At 29.8% G+C, this 21,278-nt stretch overlaps 1 protein-coding gene across 1 annotated transcript in view; it reads right to left on the bottom strand.

Moving 5' to 3' along the window:
- Positions 1-21,278, bottom strand: part of LOC129983749 (papilin-like) — a 206,976-nt gene that overhangs the window by 131,865 nt on the left and 53,833 nt on the right. The gene's annotated exons all lie outside the window — the stretch shown is intronic.

The following is a 21,278-nucleotide window of genomic DNA, read 5'->3' as shown; positions in this document are numbered from 1 at the left end:
TGTTGTAATCACAATCTTTTTGACGTTGTACCCAAACCACTTCGGCTAACACCCAGTTATTTGCGGTAAAAATGGATGAAAAGTAGCAACATAAGAAACAACGATAAAACAAGATAATCCACGCGTCAAAACAAATCATCAAAAATTAAATAAACACTGAGTTAAGAGGTTCGGAAAGTGATCTAATTGAGGAATAATGAGACACCCACCCTCTTTTCAAGGTCACGACGGGAAATCATCTGAGGAGTAAGACCATGGAATCTGGCAATGAAACAGAATATTTCGTCTGAGGCGAGAAAACGTGATTGCAACCGCTAAAAGAGCACCTTTTTTTGTTGTTCTTGTTGTTGTTGGATATTTGGTTGAGGATGCCGGAGCGCTTCTACTCAGATAAAAAGAGAGTCTAATGAGCGGAATGGATTCGTTACGGTCACAAATAAGATGCGGTGAGAGAGTCTGGAGGAAAAACTCTTAATGAGATTTTAACGATTGCCATCGAGGGACAAAGAGTAACTAAAACACGACCCAATTATCGTTTGGGAGGGAAACACAGTCGCAAGTAGAATTGGAATATTATTGTCTGTTTTGCCCTTTCTGAAACTGGCTACACATGCAAAGAAAAACAAGATGGGAATTTCATGCTCGTATGAAATCTTGTAGAATCTCTGCATGAACCAAGGCTGCGATAATGACTATCACCAAAAATTCCGATCTGCATTTTTACTAGGCTCATCTATTTATAAAATGTATCTTCCTCATACATTACACGAATGTTTAACAATCAACCGTCATTTCATGAATATATCTAGGTCAATTTAAAGAATAAAAATAGATAATATTTTATAATTTGATTTTTTTGAAAATTAATTAAATTAAAGCACTTGAAAAGTGTTTCTTCAGAGTTTTTTTTAATTAAATTTTACATTCTATGATTTTTTATAACTAAAATTGTGTAAATTATAAATTAATTTCAAGAATAAAAAAGGTTTTAAAGTTCCCTTAATTATAATTAATTTAATTGAATTAAAACTATTAAAAATTATTACCTTTGCTTTTGTTGATGGTTCTTAACACTGTATAATTTTTTTTATTTTTCAAAATTAGTTGTGTTATTTATGTAATTAAGAATTAAACAATATTAATAAAAATAGCTTTAATATCACTGCTAACAGCTTTGAACTTTCAAATTAAAAAATATATCAAGTCAGCTATTTCATTAATTAACTATTAATTTATTTTATTAACGACTCTTTTTCTGTTACAGGCCTCTCCTTTCAGTGTGCAAAATATTGCCAGAAGTTGCATAGATATTGGCTGAATCCGGATAGTCAAATGTTTGAATAGTTAAATGATTGTTCAAAAAGAGAAAAGAAGATGAACGAGAAAGAATTTCACGGGGAGGAGAAACGATCATTTATAATGCATTCATTTTAAGCTTGAGTCGCCATAGCTCATATCCCACGATTTCGCGAACCGAAATGATTTTTAAAATAAGATCGAATAGAAATGGAGGCAATTGGCTTTTAAAAATTTTGGAACGATAAAACTTTATGAAAGATGATGAAGGTGTTACATTAATGCTGTAAATATTTCTAAATATAATTCTAATTTATTAAAAGTAACTAAACTTTTTTTCTGTAACAATAATTCATATATTTTAATATATATTAATAACTATCCAATGTATTACATACTTACTATATATCAAAAATGACAACGCTGTTTGGACACATCAGTCTAAATCATATGCTGGTCAGTCTTCAGATAATATTTCCTTGTATCTCGAAGAGACATTTTAGGTATGGGAATGAGAAACTTCAGTTTGGATGTTTGGTTCTCGACGCTTTAGTGGATACAAAAATACCTTCACCGATGCCGGGATGCGCCACCTATGGGAATGGTTGTCCCGTGGCTGGTGATAGGCTTTAGGATTCAACCATAGTTCCCACTTATTCTGTCGCGACATTCAAATCATTCATTCAGTTTAATCCATGTGGCTTCGGGCCACATTTAGCATCTCGTATTTAAAGTAAAGATATTGTAAGTAAAAAAAAAAAAAAATTTAAAAAAAAAACTCGAGATGTGAAGAATTTCCACGTTTTAGAACCTCCCTGACTTTGAAAAAAATTACTTTTGGAATTATGTCTTTCGTTCTGACTGTATATGAACACGATAATTCAAAAACTTTTCTATTTCATAAATGGTATTTACACCCAATTTATAGATTTCTACTGAAATTTGAATGAAATCCATTCAGAAGAAGTTTGTCTATAACATCCGGTTTAAATTTAAAACCAATCCATCGAGGAGTTCAACGTCTGGCGGTCTGTACTTTCTCATGCATGTAAACGCGATACCTCAAAAACGAAATGGCTAAAATAAATAATATTTAATCGTAATATAATATAAATAATATAAAAAATTTGATCTTTGATCTTGAGTTACAATTGTGAGTAGAATCCGTATTAAATTTTGGTTTTAATAGTTGAAAAAATGGCGTTCAAATGCATGTTTTTTTAATTATTATAACATGATACAAAAAGTGAGGGTGAGCGGGATTCTGAAAATAAAAGTCTAAACACTTGTAGCGCCCAAGATACACAATTATATGTGCGAGGGGTGGAGAAGGGGGATAACACCTTTATTAAAAAATATGAGAGAACATTTTTGAGCCACTAGATTTTTACTAGAAAAGGTTTTCCCCAAAGTGATTTGTTTATATGAAGTTCGGATAATTAGAGTTTTATGATAAGTCATTTCACAGAAAATTCCCAAGAAGGTTTCAAATGAGCTTTTCTTCACAAATCGAAAGAAAGCTAAGTGAAAGAGAAGTTCCCACGCATCGTGGCAGTTTGTTTTTCTTCGAAAACTGTCCCGGCTGATCTTTTCGTGAGGTTGCGAGCAGCCATCGGAGATAAGCTCTTCACAAACAGACCTTTGTGAAACACTCCCTGAGAGATCGTGTGATTAAGTAGAAACCATCGCATTCTAGCAATGTCGATGAGGGCAGCAATTTTCGAAGGAATAAAAAATCTATGGCCAACAGTGTTCAAGGTAATAAAAAGATGAGCCGAATCCATGTTTCTTAAACTTTCAAGTGCATTCAAAACTAAATAATTGACTGAGAAAAATATATTGAAATGCGTTCCCATTTTCTTTTACATAATATCATGTTTTTTCGACATAAAATAGTTTTATATATATATATATATATATCAGCTGTTGAAGACAGCTCTGAAACTGCCTGTATTTTTTGTATGGTAATTTAGAGAACATTATTCAGTATTTTAATGCAAATATTTATTCTTCCGATATTTGGTAATTTAGAGAGTATCATTTAGTACTTTAATACAATATTTATTTCTCCGATGTTTCGTAATTTAAACAGCATTATTTAGTACTTTAATGCAAATATTATTTTTCAGATGTATACTAATTTAGAGTATTATTTAGTACCTTAATACAAATTCATAGTCAGCATGCGGCTAAAATGTGTCAAGAAGAAAGAAAAACGAGTTCTTTCTTTAAAATATCACTTTAGCAATTTACAATATATGTTGCCCTAATACTAATGAGCAAGATTTGTACATTACATAGATGGCATTTTAAAATAATAAAAACACATTTATTCGTTTCCCCCCCCCTTTTGACCAAGTTAATTTTAGGCGGTATGCTCACCTAAATGAAAACGTTTCTGATATACAATAACAAAATCGATTCTTGAATAGTATGATAGAATTTTGGATGTTTAAATCCAAATCAAAGTAGTAATTAAAAACAACACTTGGATAAGTGAGCTCTTCATGTTCTTACATAGATTGAAATAACAATAATTATTGCTCGTTTAAGCAAAAATGACAGTGAACTCTTGAGTTTCTCATAAAGCAGTGAAAACATTTTTAAATAAAAAAGAATCACTCACATAAATTTAAAAAAAAAACCGTTCCGTTTTATTTTAATGAAGGGCATTTACTCTATATTCTAAAATGAAACACTATTTTAAATAATTTTCTTTATATTATCCTGAGCACTCATATTAAAGGTTTTCTTTAAACTGAAGAATTTCCACTAGTAAAAATAAAATTACCCTATTTAAAAAACTCAACTAACTCCAGCTTTAAAATGAATACAACGAAATAATTGTAAAAGTATCATAGTATATTTAATAAAAAATATCATAATATACATTGTAGCGGTTACATAACTCTATCTTCTTTGTTGATACAACAGGTGGCGTTAGTTACCTTATTAACATCAAGGTAAATTTCCCATGATCCTTCTTGAGGGACATTACTAGATTGTATTCTAAGTGAGCGTCGTGTATTTTCGTGTTCGTGTTTGTTTTGTCTTGTGAAATGTGGAACGCAGAAAATAATCAAATAATTGTTCCTGACCCTCGTCTGTTATTTTCATCTACCTCGTAATGAAGTTACAAAGAGTCTTTTCCCTCTACAAAATAAGTAAATCCAAAAAAATATAATAAAATTATCTCTCTAAAGCATATAATTTAAAAATAAAAATAAATATGGATATAAAAAAAAGAACCTTCAAATTTCATCGACTAGATGAAAAGTGACCAAATAAAAAGAAAAATGGAAGGGAAAAAGAACCCGCTGTCTTCACTTTAAAGAGCCTCGACAACGTTTTTAACAGGAGATAAGGAAAATGTTTGCAGTGAAAGCAAATAAATATGTTTGCACATTCTTTTGGTTTTTCTTTTTTCTTCCCACAGATTATTCGGCTGCTATCTACCGGAAGATGCAATAAAATTTGTAGATAACCCACAAAAAAAATCCATTTTTTTTTTTTAATAACTTGAACTCAAAGCTGAAGATTTAAAATGCAGAGAGAGGAGGGAATCCGGATTAGAAAAGAAAGGTCTTTTACAACATACTTTACATATTCCTCCTTTCCTCCTATTCGATACCTTTAGTAATGAAACAATTTTCATTTTCATTTTTTTTTTCCCTTCTTTCCGTTAGCCTCAAGCACACAGTGGACTTAGAAATAAGCTAAAGGCGACGAAAATATGAAATTTTCTTTTCATTGTTTCATCACTAAAATATATGTTTATATTCAATTAAAACTGCACTATAAAAAGTATTGTCCAAACTAAACGAATATTTGAAGGGCTTAGAACAAAAGATATTTTAATTAGATTTAAAAATCTTTTAAATATTTCCAAAAATCTTAATCCTTGAAGAAATTAAATAAAATTAATAATAAAGATTTAAGTTAAATTTTTAAAAAACTGGATAACTAACCCTTTTCAATTGGTAAAGTAAATAGATGAATGATTTTCCACAGATTATAAAAGCTTATTTGATTGTTGAATTATGTAAAATACGAAGTGTAAATTAATTTGTTTAGAAACTCACAATGCCTTTCTTTTTTCTGCCAACGCTGTATATAGCACGCACACGTACACATTATATATATATATATATATATATATATATAAAGAAAGAGAGAGAGAAAATAAAATTAAATGGTTTAAGAATAATAGATTTGAAGATATACAGTTTGAAAATTCTTCCACTCAATTTATAATTCTTGATCCAATTAAATGTAAGCTTAATATTGGAAAAAACGATTTATTATTTAAAAATAAAAATAATTTAAATAAAGAAGTCTCTGTGGTAAAATTTTTGGATATTAACTTCGAAAACCTAAAATTACCTAAAATTGTGCATAACAGTAAAGTATTTTTTTCCTTTAAAGGATAAAGCAATTGTTTCAATAGCGTTTAGTTATACATCAACTTTAAGGAAACGAGTTCGTAATTATAATTACTATGGCAAAAATTTAGATGAAATAAACAAAACTGATTGTAACTGTAACAAAGAAATATATAAAGATTATATAAATGCTGATAATGGTCATATGATAAAAATTATTGATTCCAGCTCTTTAAGAGATTTAATGGAAAGGAAAATCGAATTTAGATTGAGAAAAAAAAAATAAACAATAAATTTTTTTTAATTTCTATTGGACAAGATTTGGATATTTTTATTTCTAAATTATCTAGAAAATACCATTGGCCTGCGGAAGGTTTCGGAGAATGGAAAGTGAGAATTTTAGAGGAAATTAAGACAAAAATGAATGCATATATTGGCAGATATAAAGAACAAGGGATTTATTTTAACAAAACATTGAAAAAAGAAATAAAAAATTTAAAAGAAAAATGTGTTATTACAGCAAATAATTTTTATTTAATTTGTAAATGTCATTATAGAGAACTATTAATTATTGAATATAACTCTAATTCAACTTCCATTTTGAAGAAACCGGGAAGAAAGAATTAGATAAAAGAATGCTAGCTTTCGCGAAAAAAAAAATAATTAATACTTTAATCTCTAAACTATCCTTATTTGTTCCCTACAGTAAAATTTCATAAAAAAAGCCACTAAAATTTAAATGACTTATAGTAATTATAATTGCCAGTGCTACAAGATAAAACATTTCTTTAAATACTTGAAAATTATCCTGAACAAAATTGAAGATGAAGATAACTTTATAATTAATAGTTACAAAGAAGTTTTGGATTTTCTAAAAGATAACAACATTAATAAACTTAATACTTATGATTTCAAAAATTTATATCCAATTTGCCTCATGAAAAATTAATAAATGTCCGTATTTTTATAAATGACGAATATATAAAACTGGTGCTGAGCTTATAATTTCTAGCGCATCGCACTAATGTAAAGTTTCTACCTTGCTTTCATCCTTGCAGATTATAGCCTTTTTGTGTATCATATTTACAGACAGAACTGCCGACACCCCGGCATAGGGGCAGCGCCCCCCCCCCCCGTGATCTGGGCGTCCCGGTTCGGGAATTGTTGTTCTTCATCTGTGTTCTATCTGTGAGGTGCGTGGATGTGCCTTCCTGTAAAAAGGGGTTATGCAATCGAATGTGACGCATGAGTAGCTAAGACGTACTCTTGTCTCTAGATGGCGCTATTGAAAAACAAGAGGCGCTCTCTCGGCTTAAAATCGCTGACTTAGTCAGCGGGCTTGTCTATTACAAGTGCCATAAGAAACAATAACAACAGACAGAACTAATTACAAAAATGTGTTTATGGACACAAGGAGATTAAAACAATAATCTGTCAAAATCGCTATCAAACAGAAAATATTATAACCGTGAAAAAAAAATCGCGAGTTCGATTTTTTTTTCTCGATTACAATATTTTCTTTTTGTATAACTTCATATACGAAAAAGTACAAAAGACAAATGTTTAAAAAGCTAAAGCAAAAGTCGATCAGGATGGCAGAAATTGCAAATGCATAGGGTCAAGCTTTTCAAACAGGTGGTCAAACCGCTCTTCAATTCTGAAGAGAGGAGCCCTTGACAGTTTAAAACGCCTGAAAGCGAGTTGATTTCAGACGATATTCCAGCAAGAAAAACAGGCCGAGTGGGCACACCTTATTGTAAACAATTCTCGAAGTTCTTCAAAGCTGAACTTTTAGCACTTATTAAACAGAAGAGCAATACAATGAATGAGTCGGCGTAATGCAAAGAAGAGGAGAGATAACTCAACTGTCCCCCCTCTCCCAATGATAAATGTTCTGCAGGAAGGTAATGTTCCCAGTGATTTTTCAAGGCTGAGCAAGAATTAACCACCACCACTATTGATTTTGAATGGCGGCGCACATCAAAAGAAGAATTAAGAATGGCGAAGGACCAAAGACACCTGCAAACTTTTGTTAACAAAGAGATGAAATTTAAAAACGAAATTGCAAGATATATGCAAATTAATTTTAAAACCGTTTTTTATTGGCAGATAAAGAAAAGGAAAATTGAAAAGAAAAAAATTAATATAAATTTTCTTAAATTTTATATACACATAATAAATTTTTGGATTGAATAAACATTTAGATCTGTAACAAAATAAGCACAGTAGTAATAAGTAGAAAAAAAACTTCAATTTTTATTAATTAAATTCCGCCACCTCTCAGGCAAAGCGATTTACGTAAATCGAAACAATAAGTACGATTTCCATATAGTCTTTGCTTTCCAAGAGAGCCAAATATCCAGTTAACACTGTCATGTAACTCATTAAAAGAGAATCGGCACCTCCCATGTGTAATGTCATAAAATCTCTTATCTTCCATATGCTTATTTGCTTTTGGACGCTGCTTGAATTGAAACTGATTAATAGCAGTGGCAATCAGAATGTACAGCCTTGTTTCAGTACCCGGGCACCTAAATGATCGCTGTCTCGAAAGCTGAAAACTGAGTATAAAGTCCTAAAGACCACGATTCGCATAACCGTATACACCGACACGACCCACCCTTTTCCGTAAGAGGTATCTCTCCCCCTCCGGTCATGTGTGGGATCATGTCATTTCCATTACACTGGCCAGGGTACAGACAAAGTGCTTATTTATTCGAGAATCGCTAATCCATGAAATAGCAATGAATAAGAATAACCTTGGGTAAACTTCAGTAAGATGTTTAAATGCGGATAAATTATTGATTATTTTTTTATAAATACCATGAAAGATATATAAAAAAGAGGGGGGTGATGTCAGAAGTTAACGGTTCTTAAAATGTTAATAATCTCTTTTAGATTCTTGACCCATAATCGAATGCATATTGCGTAGTAAAAAATTAAATAGTATTTTATAAAATTCGAAAAAGCAATAGCAAACTTTGCCAAAATGTATAGATTGCAATGTGTAATAGAATTCAACTCCTGCTCTGCACAAACGCCAAATGCACTTAAAAAAAAAAAAAAAAAAAAAAAAAAAAAAAATTTTTTTTTTTTTTTTTTTTTTTTTTTTTTTTTAAATCTATCTTGCAAAAACAGTTTATTCTAAATGCAATACTCTCTCCAATTAATAACTCTTAAATTTTCACCTCCAGTAATTCTCATGTTATACCTTTAACATTTCCTCCATTAGAATACCGGCAGTGGTCCCCCAAGAAACTTTTCGTATACTCTAATAAAGGGGAATTTTCGTTGAACTTTTTTTTTTTCCAACCGATTGAAACAAAAATTTGGCACAAAACTACTATTGTAGTCACAAAATCACATACTAGATTTTGTATATTCACGTCATTGCGTTTTAGACATCGCGTTTACGTACATTTGAACTGAACAGACTGACAGGCGGTCAAAATTTGATAGTTATTTACATTGTAGATGCTAAATCCATGCATCGAATTTTATCTATCTAGTTTTTTTTCGATTGGTAGTTAACGTATTAGTTTATATTCGAACAGACAGATAACCAGACTTCCTCTGAACGATATTTGCTCAAAATTTGAGGGAAATATACAAATTTGTTGCAAATACCATACAACAAATTTCATCCGTCCAGCTGGAAGGGAAGGATTGAGTTACCTCTATCACAGACAGACATACTGCCAAATATGCGCTTTTCAAACGTAGAGAGATCTGGCACGTGAAATTTGGTCAAAATTTCGAATTCAAATTTTTGACGATTACAATAGTTTCCCCATGCTTTGTATAAGAGAAAGTAAAAATCTGACACAAAAGAGGAAACAGGTTTAGGTCTAGTCCATATGGTGATGAAAGGTGAACCTCCATTTTGAAGAAGTTTCGGTTTCAGGATAAGATAGGCTTAATAACCTCGCATTTTGGATTCTTTATTTAAAGTGGATACATAGAATTCACGTTGGAAATTATTGTAGAATCATCTTATAAATGATAAACCTAATTTGGAGAAAATTGTACGTATATTTCCGGAAACGTTCAATCATATCAGACCTAGCATCACCTTCAGTTTAAATAAGATTCAGAGTATAAAAGAAATCAAATGTATTATATAATTTCATTTTACAAAAAGACGGAGGTGTCAGCAAGTGACTGAAAGATTAATACAAATTTAAACTAGAGTATTTTTTCTTTCTTTATTTATTTTTTTCCCTCTTAAAATATATATCTGTTCCATAACGCCATCTTTTTATGAGTAATATTTAGGAAAACAATAAGATCAAATTTTGCAATCGCTGTTTTTTACTCTTTTTTTCTTTCTTTTTTTAAAAGGAATTTAGTAATGGAATTTCGAACAACATTCCTGTGGAAGAAAGAAAGAAACGACAACCTAATACATTTTTCGCACCGTCAACTTAATTTAGATTAGATAAATTTCTGAACAGGTCAAACGAGTTCGAGCTTCAGGGTTTTCATTACTTCCATAGTCAAGACTAATCTTTTTCTCCAAGAAATTTATCTTCAGCTGAAAAAGAACAAAAACTTTGAAACATTAATTTGATTGCTTTTTCCCTTACCTCATACCTTTTTTTAAAGAGAAATTTAAATAACAGGAATTTTGATGATTGTTCGGCCATTTTTCTTTTTAGTTGGAAAGAATTTTTCCTCAAACAGAATAATTAAAATATTTTAGTATATTACAGCAATTTTCTGATACTGATTCACAAGCATTCCGCACCCATTATTCTAAATAGTTCAAATTCTTAATATTCCATTGTTTATAACCAGTCAGCTAACGGTTCAGAAACTAAGGTTTGAGAGCTTCTTTGGAATTGCACATGTGACTTTGAAGTAAAATTACAAATGAAAACTAATTTATTTTAAATTATGGTTCATTTATCTCGGAATGACACTCACTTTAACGTTTGATTTTCCTGATAATGCAGTAGCATCAGAAAAGGCTATATTTTCATACATTCGACAAACTCGCGAATCTCGGATTGCATTTCTGATTCGTTATTGTCATCAACTGAAATTAAACAAATTCATGATTGTTTTTCATGAAATACCTTACATATCAAAATAAGGATGCATATATTTTTGTGTGTTGTGTTGGCGTTTATCGTTTGACCTAGAAATATCAATTTGACACATTAATACTTTGAAGAGTGAAAATATGTATCTCGGTGCAATCTTTTTAAAAAAATAATTATTTAGAATTTTAATTGTTAAAAACTAAGCAAAATTTCTGCGTTTTTCCGCTATAATTTCCAAAAATATTACAGTACAAAAATGATTTCTTAATCATCTTAAAATAAAAAAAAAATTTGTAACAATTTAAAATTTATGTTTTTAATGATTTTTTAAAAAATATTTTAAGCTTATTTTCCAATGATGCATTTCACAAAAAATTAAAATAGAATTTAATTTTTATCATTAAAAATTAAATTACGAACACGAACATCTTGTGTTAGAATGAAAACATTTAGCCTTTATCAAAACCTTGCCATCAACAACTTTGCTGACAAAAACTCAAATTAAAAGATTAAGTTAATTATCCTTACAAATTAAACTTAGAGAAATGTAAATTTTAACATGTATCTGTATTAAATGAAACAAATAGAAAATGTGACGCAAAAATGCGTGATCTTCAGACTACTCTATTGACGATCAGATCGAAAATACATTAATCAGCGCCTGTTGTTTTCCTAAGGGTGACAGACAACCTAAAGTTATGAAATTCAAAACTTTATAACTCGGTGAATTTTGATAGCAGAAAATAAAAACACTTTTTAATTTAGTTGTTGGAATATCAAGAATATTTCATTGAATAAAATTTGTCATGACCAAAGGACTGTATAAAATTAAAACTTCATAGTTTTTTCAGAAATACATTTATTAACTGAAACAAAATAAAATTTTATTATTTGCCATTTAAATCGTTTTGGAAGTAAAACTATAAATTGAATTTTATAAGCAAAAAATTTTTACCGAATTTTTTTTTATTGAATAATTTTGAGAGATAATGCATAAATTAAAAATATTACTTTATAGTGCGCATTAGTCTTTAATATTAAACAATTCTATTTTTTTTTGTACCTATATTTTTAAAAAACAGTTTCATTTCAGCAAAAAAAGTTTTCGTTTTAATTGAATTTAAACTCTTGAATTTAAAATTCAAACTTCCTCTTCTTCTCACTTCCTCTTGAATTTAAAATTCAAATTTTATGGAAGCTGACAGAAAATTAAAGATATACACAATACAATGAACAGAACGAAGTATAGTTTCTATTATAGTATTGGTTATTTTATTATCAAAATTTGAAGCTAAAAAAAATATTTTGCTGAAGAAATTATTAAGAGAATAAGTTACATAAAATATTGAATTGAAAATTTTAGAGATCATTAATCGCAGTGAACCAGATGGTCGCGAAAAGCGGCTAGTATATAATTATAATGAACCCTATTTGGAATGTAACTAATAATCCTGTATATAAATTGCAAATAAATGTTTGTTCTAAATTATTATGGTTGGCAGTGCTCAATATTAACCATGCTACCACTGACATTGCGAGTTGTCTTCCAACTTTCCCTCCTACTTTTCGGATCTTCAATAAGAAAATTTCGCACATGCGCGTTAATTATAATAAATCAAAGAAGAGTGAGATAATGTCAAGCAAGATTTCTGGTGAGTCATTTTCGAATTACTTCTTACAAAGATAGATTATTATGATCGTATTTACGATTTTAGGTCGACAGGGACGTAACTTATTTCTTCTCTTTCGATATGGTGCCTGGTTGTGTAAGAGCACAACCACCTAGAAGATTACATTTTAAACATCAGGGTTTAAGACCCAGGTTACAACTCTCTGAATCATCGTAAATGTTTTACGACTATGCCTATAAAAATGATGCTTCAGCTATCCGCGTTTCTTTCCATTTTTACTTTCAACTGCCTAATGGCATTGTACAAAAGCATTTGGCATTTCCAGAATTACCGAAGCTTTTTTTTTTTTTTAATTTTTATTTTTACCTTTGAAATGATGTTTAATAACAAGAGAATATTACTTTGATGTAAAAAATAATGACAATCGTAAATTAAATTAGAGAATTACAAACTCTATTGTGGCGTTGGAAACGGCAAAAAAGGGCGGAAAATTCGAAAACAAACAAATTTCTGAACACAAAATGTTTTGATGATATATTGTCGGCGCATCAACAACGCAAGTTGTAGAAATTCAATAAATGACGTTAGTCACTTTAAAAACATTTCAAAATGTAGGCAAAAATAAATAATCGAAAAGTTAAATTGTTCTAATACAGAATCCTGTGGTAAAAGTCAATAAATCAACCTCCAATCAATATTATTTCATTTTCTACCAATTTCTACACATGCCATGACTTCCAATCTATATAAATGCTACAAACAAAAATCACTCCATTGTGAAAAATAAATTTAATAAGCTCACACACAAATAAGAAAAGGGAAGAAATCTAAAATTAGACAAGTTCTAAATTTCCCTGATATTGTTCGATGCAGAAAATAATTAAACAATTCTAAATTTCATTAGTGTTGCCAGATTTGCAAGAAAACTGAAACAATTATACAAAAACGCCGAACAAGAAAATTCTTTAAAAAAAAAAAATGCCAAATTAACTATTATCTTTTCCCAGAATATTTTCTAATTTTGATAAATTTTAGTAACTCCGAAAAGTTTTAATGAACTGATTTACTTTTCTTTATTGACTTTCTCTTTTTAAAAGGGGTCAAATAAGCACATTAGCTGAATGTAAATAAATCCAATTTATTTGAGGAAATAAATAATTCACTCTAATTACTAATTATTTTTATATAAATCCTCAGTTTAATAGTATATACTTTGTACATGGAATGGATTTTATGGGTTGAAGTCTAAAGTAAAAAGTATTAGCAAAAGTTGCATTTACTATGATATGTATCTTTATTATTTTTTTTTTAATAAAGTCACTAATTTTATCAGATATTTAAATTATAATTATTATATTATCAGATATTAAAGCCGTAACGCTGAGTTAAAAGATGTTAAAGATATAACGACGCAACAAAACTGAAAGTATCCGTTATATAGCGGTAAGTAATGAATGCAAATCGTAATATTTTATCAGAATAATTCAATGTTGATTTTTTTTTTTTTTTTTTTTTTGTAAAATGTATTTTATGAGTATAAATTACTTTTACCAAAGTGAATATGATCCAATCTAAAGTTCAAATAATTACCACACATTATTATTACATTTCATTTATAATTTTCCATCGCATCAGTAAAACTTAATTTAAAAAAATCAATGCAGAAAAAAAAGCTTATTTTAAAGATCTAGAAAACAGTACAAATTACTTTTAGAGCTGGCAAGCAAACACCCCCCTCCCCCCTTTTTTTTCTCTAGGAGAAATCGCTTAAGAAAGAAACCGAAATAGAAAGCTGTTATCAACTGAAATGAAATCAAGACGATTAATTTATAGTACTTGACTCCAGTCGTATCATCTTTCCCATCATTAAGTTTTTAAAACTTCGTTCTGTTGCCGATTTCAGATTCAAAGCATCCATTACACGAAACAGAAGGGGAGAAAAAAAAAATCTGCCTGTGAGTCATACGACGCACTATATCTTTAAAGGATCCTAGTATCATTTGTGCACCTGCATTATGGAATGTTGGAACGGCGTTTTCCTTTATTCCGAGTAATAACAATGAAGGGGAAGGTCCGTTTCGAACAGGGTTGCCAGAATGGTTTCGGAATTATTATCCTCCCTCCCCCAACTTCTGTCCAACACGATCCTTACAAGAACTACTTTCACTTCTGATCGGATTGGACGGAGGGGATTAAAAAGAAAAAGAAATCTGTTCAAATGTTCGACGTTTGATTTTATTCGAAGCGGAAACGTTACCAGCTGCTGATATGCCATTTGATATATGATAGATGGACTCACACAAAATCTATTTTCCAATGGTTGCTTCCCCCTCCCCCTCAATATCGAATTATAGAATTTAGATGTAGAAAATAGTTTTTGGTTTAAAAAAACATTGAAGAAACATAACTATTGTTTCATCCCCTTCCCCCTCTCCTTTGAGAATTCGCTTAAACTGAATTCTTTAATTATTTTGCAAGTTTCCTTAACAGAGGCTGATATCTAATCAATTTTATTAAATCGTTTTTCAAAATATTTAATAAGAAGAAAAATTATAACAAGGATTTATTCAATAAAAAGCCAGTTATCAAAATCTAGGAAGATGTCGGGTTCGTGATTTTAGCCCGTGCCCAAAAGTGTGCAGTTTGCTATGCAATTAGAGCAATTTATACCAAAAGTCTAGTATATGACTTCATTGCATCTAGGTTTTTCGCGTACTGTTTTACAAATGTTTCCAAACATTGTATCTCAGAAAATGTGTCATTTGGCGTGCTAAATGCATATAATGCACACCAAAATGTGCAGTTTACTATGCAATTAGAACACTTTATCTAAATGTCTAGCAAACAAATTCCATTGCATCTGAACTAACTTTTTCAGTAATGTTTTACGAATGTTTCCAAACACTGTATCTGAGAAAAAATGGAATTGGTTCCAAAGTCATAATGATTATTTCTGATAGAAACTTTAATACAGTTTGTAAACAATTTCAACATAAACTAATTTTCATCTATATATTCAGCTGCCGATTTATATATAATATTATTTCCACCGAAATCAAAAAATAAATTAAAATCTTGCACATTTAGAATTCGTTTTGAAAATGGGTCCATAGCAAAAGTGGCAAATCCATAGTGAATATCATTCGGTGTTTTTTTCTTTAATTATGAAATTAATTTAGTAACAGTAAATGGTAAATTTGGACAAAAAAAAAATGGTTAAATTGGACTCATTTCAACTTCCCCATTTTGAGATACAACTGCTTAACTTCGAGACATCAAATTTGAAGATCTTGGCAAAAATCAGATACAAATTCGAAATTTAAAAATAAAATCACCTTTTCTAAAAATTGTTCACAGTTTAACATAATTCGATTTCATTCATTTCTTTTTAAAAACAACATTGCATAGTTAATTTTTACTGATTAAAGAATACTTAAAAAAATGAAACCAACACCTGTTTTTTTTTTTAAAAAAACTAGTGGGAGTGATTTTCCCGAAGCTTTCTCAGTTACTCCGGAATAAATGTGTTATTCCCCTCCGAAGTAAAATATAAATATGGAAAAGAAAACAAGCTCTCATATATTAACTGAATGCCATTGAAATAGTCTTTCGGTGAGTGATCTTTGGCGAATTATAATAGGATTTCGTTAACATGCAAGCAACAGAAAATTAAACACTTATTTTAAATACTTTTTTCAGACCAACTGAACTACAATTTGGCGGAACCAGAAATGTAATCAAAAGATTAAATACGAAATTTTATTTACATATGCCATTGCGTTTTTGAGTGGTCACGTTTAAATGCATGTAAAAGTACGAACACTGAACCCTTTGACAAATGTGGTTCACGATTAAATTAGGATCTGCACATTAGATGCTTAAATTGTGAATCAGATTTCATTAGTCTAAATTGTTATACTTTTGAATTATTATTTATTATCATGCAAAAGTATAAAAATCAAAAAGGTACATTATTATCTTGTAATACATACGGTGGTCCCCTTTATAAATTTGGTTTCAAGCTTGATACATATTGACACTCTAGATATTAAATCTTATGTTAAATTTCATTTTGTTTAGTTTTTCTCATATTTTAACTTCCTCAGAGTAGAATTTGTTGTGTAAATATAAAGCAAAATTCGCGCTCCAAGTTAGAAAAAGTGACGGCTCACCCATTAGAGCCTGCATTAATTCTTGATATTATTTTTTAAAGTTGCATTTTTTTTTATCCGGTCTTCGAGCTTTTCCACTCTGGAAGTTTGCTGGTTTGTGCGTACTTTAGCACTCTGTGAATTCTATGTTCAACGGGGGGGGGGGTATGAAAAGAAGACAGTAATACAAGAAAAAGACACAGATCGAGGTTATTATATGTCAACCCATGACTCATGACAACCCACAGCGTACCCGATAGATTGATTGATTTGAAAACAAAAACCAACCTTTTTTCACTTTCAATTCGGATGTCCTACCCTCCACTCCCATTAAGAGCTCGCCATCGTTTTCTCAACATTTTCTGTTGTTGCTGTTTTCCTTCCTGATTTTCTCACATTCGCTGCTTATGAATTTTGGTTTCTGTTCTTATTGCCTTGAGAAAAATCTATTTGGTTTGTTGAATATTCATTTATTAAACATAGCACTTCGATAAAACCTACGTATTTTAATATTTCCAGTAATATTTCCTATTTCTTACATACTATTTCCGCAACTACGTAATGTTTCCAATATTAGCCAGAAAAACAATTTTATAAAGAGGGATTAATTGTTGCTAATTGTTAGATTTAAAAAAGAAGATAAAGATAGAATATTTTTTAAAAACTGAACTTTCGCAATTTTTATTGCGTTTAGTCAAAAACTGAGTATAAAAATATACTGTCGCTCCACACCAAATTTGAATATTGTTTTTCTATTTGGAGATTTGAACAAAGTACCAGCGAAAATTTCACAGCCTAATTTATACTGAAATTTATATTTATTTTTCTCTCTCTATGTTTATTTTAGGACGGAAATGATGATAGATTAATGATTTACGTCATTTTCCTGAAAAAACAACACAAAAATTCAGTAAAACATTTAAGAAATGTAATAAGCATAGTGATGCTAGGTAACAACATATTTTACATCTGGTTTTGAAATTCAAAAACTCTGACTATATATAGGTAGCGTATCATTCTTTAAAAATGCAATTTCTTGATAAATAATATTACAGAGCTACTAATTTTTGAGATGACAAACTCGCACACGCTTCCAAAGGATATGTACAATAGAAACTAAGAAAAGAAAATGATAAATGAAAAGCATATGATATGAAAAAGTTAGATATAATGAAGAGCTGCATAAATATGAAAATATTAAAAAAGAGTGGAATTTCAAGGAAAAATGGATTACAAATTGAAAGGAGCGATCTCACAATTTTCAGTAACTGAGAGAATTGGCGCTTTTTTTTTTCCCACCGCAAAAAGCGATGCATAAACGAATCCTGTAAGCCGATTCCACAAAGGTGGACCCGGGTCACGCGGACCCGTTGATTCCCGAACGGCGACCTCCGACCCCTACCTGTCACAAAGAGAGAGACGCTACTCTCGCTTTCCCGCCCGTTCGAAGAAGAGGAAGCGGATATCTGAGGAGTTGTCGGTGGGCCCCATCTGTCAATACAGCGCTACAACCAGACGGCAGATAAACGAGGCGGAAAACATGCCAAAAGACGCACATGTGCCTTACTTTCAAAAGAAAGAGTGCGAGGGATCCCTAGGTGGTTGATACGTAGATAGTGGAACAAGAATCAACATTTTTTTTGTCCGTGTATACACAGTCATAAATCAGAGGTTATAAATCTTTACCTCCGCCCCTGGTGTTCGCGAACTACTGCGAGGAATTTCATCCCCCTTATGTCACTGCCTAAAGCTACTTCAGCACAATCCCTCAAGGCAGAGCTTCCCAAACTACAGTAATCACCCCCTAAGCAATGGCCGGATTTAGATATTTTGGAGCCCAAAGCAATGCACTATGTAAGGATCCTCTTTTAATAATTGTTAAATTCAATTTCGCATTTCAATGCTCTTTTAATATCTTAATAATCTATTTTAGTTATTTTTTCATTTTAATAACTTTGAAGATATATATCTTTACTTAGTTGTTTCCTAAAATGCACGTAATGGGAAAAGTAACTAAAGTGTTTGAATTCTTAGGAAAATTAACCATACTAGTAAGTTACTGATTTCCTTACTTGAAAATATAATGACTATAATAAACGCTTATAAAAATAAATTTTTATCAATATAACATTAAAAATTGTCATTTCATATCAAGTGAAATGTAACCTACACAGTTAATGAGTGATTAATGTTCCAATATCTGATAAAGAAGTAATTATCTAAACATTTATTACTGATTTTAAAAAAAAATTTAAGTATAATTCACTATAGCTTTAATATTTTATTTCAAAAGAAAAAAATCGTGTTTCTTGCAAATTTATTTATGACGGTTAAACTAATAACAATTTTTAATATATTTTTCTACATCCCTTATTCCAAATCTGGCGTACCTAGGCAGCTGCCTAAACTTCCTAGTATGAAATCTTCCACTGCTTCCAATTTAATTCTGATTAAGTCTTGCAATTATCATTAAGCAAACGGAATTTTCAAGCACACATACCTTCCAAATAGCATTAAAAAATTATTTTTAATCGGTTTTAGTTTAATCTCTGTATAGGCAGTTGTAATGAATTTGATAAACAGAAATAACAAAATACGAAGTTGTAGGTCAATCTCAATAAGTTAGTTTTCAGTGTCATAATTCATTAGTATTCAGTATCATAATTCATAAATAATTTCAGACAACTTTTTAAACACCGTCTAAATATTTTAATCCAAAGTTTATTGCATGTATTAACTAATCAATCAATCTGTCAGATGTTTAAAAAAATAATAATCTGTATCTCATTGATATGTGCAAATGAATTTAAATATAAGAATAGTCTTTTGGAATTTAAACAATCCTTGATTTTAAAATTAATTTTAAAAAAACAACATGATACTTGTAAATTAGATAAAAGGACAAAATTGAATTACCCGGGAAATACCCTTCAAAAAATAACGACGTTAGGGCCTTCCAGGCCTCCTTATGCTTATTTGATAATCCGACTCAGTTTACTTCTGAGAATAAGCAAAATTATTAGCGGGAAATATAAGACATAAGAAATTTAAATAATAATAATAATAAAGAAGTTGCAGAATTTTGTTTACTTAAGTATGTGTGAAAAGTGAAATCATTTCAGTAAGACCAACTACGTATGAGCTGGAATGAAAAAAAGTATCAAGAACTCGTATCAGAACAATAAGCAATTTAATACGTTTCACAAACGCAGAATATGTGTTTTGAAAATTTACTGTTACACATATATAGAACAAGGGTCTCCCACGCAGCCAAGACCCCCTTCATTCCAACCTAATTTTAACCTAACTTCATTCCAATCTAATTTTATAAAGCTCAGCACCATGACAGAAGCTATAAGATCTTATTCAAATTCGCTTCCATAAGAAGAATTGATAAGCAAATTAGCTTATTGTTCAGTTGTTAGCTTTCAACATAAATTAATGCGAAATGCTCTCATCTTAAGTTAAAAAGCTTTTTTAATTTGTTAGATGTGAAACTAAATCTATTATATAAAAAAAGGAATAAAATGCAAAAAAAAAAAAAAACCTACAATTGCTTTTTAGTTAATTTGACTCTTCTGACACTTAAACTAACCTTTAATTACTAAAACACTTCTTAAAAGAAAAGGATTGTTAGACAGAAGGTGGGTGGGTGGAGATGGCAGTTGTGGATATCCAAAAAGTAAAACACTCATCAAAAGCTACGGAACGAAATAAGGCTAAGAACAGCTGTTATAAAGAGACAAATACGTTTATACTTCCCCATATTTCGCTGAAGTTTTTTTTTTCCTCCATCGTTGTGTATAATTACATAATGAAATAAATCACTCAAATAAAACATTAATTAATGATGAAAAAAATTATCAAAAAAGTTTTCCCTTCGAATTTCTTATTTACAAATTATTTAAAACATGTAGTTAAAAGTGATTTTGTGTAAGCGCAAACAATCAAATGTTTTAAAATGACATCCATAAAAATTGTATAAAATTAGCAAAAATTTCCTTTTTTTTTCCCTCTCTTATTAGTCTGACAATATTTTTCCAATTTGTAATTTTAATGTTTTTCAACAATTACTCTTTTAAATAGATAAAATAAATTTGAGGCTATTTTGAAATAAAAGAAAAAAAATGTATTGATTGATGAGAAATTCATAGCATGAAAATCTCTGATTTCCAGAATATTTTTTTAGAAATTTACTTTTATTTATAGTTTCAATTATGAGCACATAAATGTACTGATTTAATATTTCTACTGATAATTCGGGTATAAACAAAAGCAACAAGTAAAAACGCTCTATAAAGGTTTTTCGGTCGAATACTGTCACTTTCATTATTAAATAATTTTGATTAAAACCAGTCTTTAAAATATAATTGTGATTTTTTTTTTTAAATCTTAAGATTGTTTCTAAATCTCAGTATCAGGAGGCTTACGATCACACTTACGATTAAATCATTTCATTGATTTTATCATTAGTTAAATTTATTAAACTTAAATTAATGATAAACTGATAGTTAACTTCTGAATAAAAAAAAAATAATAATAACGCTTCGTCATTGAGAACACAAAAATAAACAAATTATCAAAAATCTAACGTACTGAATATAAAATTCCATTTTCACGAATATATAACAAATTAAATAAATGTGCATAAAAAAAAGTGAACTACAGTATTATTAGCTTTTAAGGTAGAGTAGTTTTTTTTATTTATTTATTTACATTTCTAGTCTGAATGCACAATTTGTATTGTAAAAATAGGGAAAGCAAAATCGTCAA

Source organism: Argiope bruennichi, chromosome 9 (assembly GCF_947563725.1).
Source record: "Argiope bruennichi chromosome 9, qqArgBrue1.1, whole genome shotgun sequence".
Lineage (NCBI taxonomy): Eukaryota > Metazoa > Arthropoda > Arachnida > Araneae > Araneidae > Argiope > Argiope bruennichi.
This window is presented reverse-complemented; position numbering and strand designations above follow the sequence as displayed.